This window comes from Lactuca serriola, chromosome 9 (genome assembly GCF_051521515.1).
Source record: "Lactuca serriola cultivar US96UC23 chromosome 9, Lser_US96UC23_V15, whole genome shotgun sequence".
In the NCBI taxonomy this organism is placed as follows: domain Eukaryota; kingdom Viridiplantae; phylum Streptophyta; class Magnoliopsida; order Asterales; family Asteraceae; genus Lactuca; species Lactuca serriola.
Window position 1 is genome coordinate 13,284,262 of NC_136416.1, and position 3,883 is coordinate 13,288,144.

The following is a 3,883-nucleotide window of genomic DNA, read 5'->3' on the forward strand; positions in this document are numbered from 1 at the left end:
CTTCCCGTATAGATCTATACACATTTGACACGTTCTCCGAACGGGAGACTCTGGTTATAGACAGGACTTGTAGCGATACCTTCTAGCAAAAGGCAGTATTTGAAGATGTACTTGTCTCACGGATTCTCAACTAAGTCTGTATTAAAGTAATAGTTTTGTATGCAAAGATTATCCTTTTTCACAAAGTTTTGACAATGCATAAATCATAAGTTTTTAAAATGTATTAAAACGGTTTAGCAACGAAGGATACTTTGGAATTACTAAATACTTTGTATAAATCTAGTGCATGCAAAGTATGACAAGAGTTTTCACATAGTAGTAGTGAATCACAAGTGATTCATCTGATAAAAAAAGCACAGTGAAACTTTATGAAATACACGATAATAACCGTATGTTTACTTGTATCCCCCCCCCCCCTAAAAGAGTATAAAAAGCATTTAAAACGTATTTACAGTGTGTTTGTAGGGGTATGAACTCACCTGAAGGTTTGAAGAAAGCGAGATGGAAACCGGGCAGAATTTCGTCTCGGGAAACGGCTTTTTCTCGGGATTCTCGGGAATCTCGAGAGTAAAAACGATCTTCGGGACTTGGGCAAAATGATCAGGGCTTTGGGTTAGCATGGGCACGGAAAATGAGGCAAAACGCAAGAAAAACGAGAGGAAATGAGCAAGTTTTCCCGGAACCCTCGCATCCCTTTTATAGGGGCTGAGAGGCCTCGGTACGCGGGGCGTACCCGTGCGTTATGCATGACCGAGTCCTCGACTGCCCCGGAGTTCGGATGGGACGGGGCGTAGCTCGCATAGGGGGTGACGTGGACGAACAGGGGCTTTGGATTTGAGTACGCGGGGCGTACGAGGGTACGCAGGGCGTACTTCGGCCTTATCTAGTGACTCCTCTTCAGATATTACCAAGAGTTTATAATTAAATTTATATTTATTTTAATTAATAAACTTCTAAAATTCATATCTTCTTCATACGAATTCCATTTTCGATGGTCTTTATATCCACGCGTAGGTGAGACTACGCTCTACAACTTTCGTTTAGATTCCGTTGGCAAATTTTGAAATTATTTTTATTATTTATTTTTAAAAGGTCGTGTTTAAGGAATTTCTTTAGAAATTCATAACTTCTTTATCTGACGTCGGTTTTTGCCGGACTTTTTACCGCTGAATTACCATTGTCGAGACCTTCGATTTTCGTTTAGGTCATTCCGGCCAAAAGTCGCTCGATCTCCGATTCGAATTTTTAGCTGCCTGCTGCTTAGCCGAAACTTGGAAAAATCATAACTTCAATATACGAAGTCGGATTTGGGCGTTCTTTTTACGTACGATCACAGTTTAAAGACATCTATCACAATAGGTAATTAAATAGAAACTTTTTGGACGTTTTTATTTTCGAAGTAAATTTCATTATCAGAAAAGCGGTTACAATAATTGACTTTTAGGTCATTACATAGAGTCGAAATATCAGGTTGTCACAGTTTAAGTAGGTAGTGGTTCATGGTGGCGGAAGAAGCAGTCGATGGTGCTAAAAGTCGAAAAGCTTAGTTAGGGTTACGGTGAACCAACAACAGTAGATGGTAAAGGTGAATGGAGGGTTTTATTGTGTCAGTCAGAGTAGGCAAGGCATAGGGTTGTGAAATGGAGTAAGACCTTTTGGTATACGGACCACGAAAGGTCTTGTGGTCTAGCTGGCCACGACCATGGTCCGTGCACACTAACCCGAGCCTTTGTGGTTCGTCATTGTTGTGCTCAATTGTGCTGCCCACCACGAAGTAGAGTTAGACAGTGGACTTACCTGAAGTAGAGTCAAACATTTTGACTTTACCATCCTTGCGATCTTTCAGGTATATGTGACATCTTCGCAACCAGTGCCCCTTCTCTTGGCAATAGAAACATATGGACTCTTTGGGAATGGTACACGGGACTATCTCAGACTTAGCATTTCTCTTTACCATTTGGTCAAATGACTTGACCATGGGTGACCCCTTTCCATTGGGAAGAGAAAGCTTTTATGGACTTCCAATGTTACCATTGTCAATATCCATGGAAGTTTGGGAAGTAGATCTTTCAATCAAATTTGTTCTACCAGTGCGCCAAATCATTAATCATTCAGTAGCAACAAGCAAATAGGCTAGATCGATAAGGGTAATGTCATGCTCTATCATATAGTTGTCCTTAATGATCTCACTATACGACTTAGGGAGTGACTGAAGAACCAAGTCAACAACCAGCTACCTTGAGACATCGACTCCTAACATTCCCAGCCTGTCAATGTGTGACTTCATCTCCAAGACATGTGCACATACAGACCTTCCATCTTGGTGTTTGCTAGCCAATAGGGCTTGAGTGATCTTGAACTTGTGGGTCAGGGAGAATTATTGGAGGAGATGTAGGAAGTGAAGTTCCACTACAGCACGAAGAAGGGATTAATCTTTCACCTTGATCGTCTTGTGGAATATCATCTTTATGAAGAAAACTTTTTCCAAAAGGATGAGAAAGACCATAGTTGTCAAAACTAGACATCTATAAGGGAGAAATTCAAGTTTAGTTGATTTAAGTCCTTAATATAACATCCAACATGAAATATTAAGGCTAGGACCCAACACAATATTTTACAATTCGGAAGAGGGATGCCGTAATCCAATTGCAAAATATTTGAAGGTAGGTAAATGACGATTTACCAATTTCCACCATGAAAAACGAAAATGAATTTTAGGTTTTAAATGAATTGAAATTCCTAGATCCTTTGAGATTCATTGAAATTTTCAATGGCATGTTTAAATCTTGATTGTGCCTTTCAATTTTGTGACTGGGATGCCAAGGATCACAAACAAGGTGTGAATAACCATGCAAATTAGCTTGGTACTCTCGATGTCATTTATCACCTAATCAATGTGCCAGTTAACCATACACGCTCCATTAATCTATGACAAACATCGAGCTACCCTTTGCCACCCTTGTTAGTCCAAGTGATTGTGTTGGTTAACCACACACGCTCCACTAACGACTTGGCAAGGTGCAAAGTGCAATTTCATGTGTTAGCACCAGATTCACATTTTTCCTAAGTAACTAAGATTGAGAATTTATAAGTGTTTAGTTACTTGGTATTTTCATTATACTTTTAACGAGAATTAATGTCCTATCCTACTCGTTCGGCTAACAACCCTCCACCAGTTAAGGAAGCGGTAGGTGAGAGTGGACACTCATTAAACCACCATTTTATAGGCAGTAACCTTATACCCCCTTATAGACCGGCTTCGTGAATGAGGCCTACTAACGGTAAGCCTAACTCCTTAACTCATACATATATAATTATTAAACTTTTAATTTTTTATAGTATAACGGTGTATTTTAAACTTTTAAAATACTAGATGCTTTAATTTATTAATAAATTATACTCTTAATTTAATTAAACTTAAACTGTGTCATTATGGAATTATTAATCTCTTTTAATTAAACACTTTAATTAATTTAATAAAGTCCATAAGATGTAATTTAAACTATCCAAAAACTTCTAGGTTCTAAATATAAAAATTCAAAATTAAAAACTATTTAATTGATTTTTTAATTTATGAACCCAAGAGTTACACCTTTTTAATGACAAGAGTTTCTTAATTTGAGACTTTTCAAATACCGAAACTTGAGGGCAAGTTTTATAACTCTTGAAAACATTTGATTTCCATAACTTATGAGTTTAATGTGGTTTTTATGGGAAAACTTTTCATGTTCCATAACTTAAGGACAAGTTATGGAGGACTTTAAAAACATTTAGATCATTATTTTGAACAAATAAAAAAATTAATTTATCTATGATCTAGTTAACCTTATGAGTCAAGATAATTCATATCAACAATTTGCAAGAAATTAGCCTAATCATATAA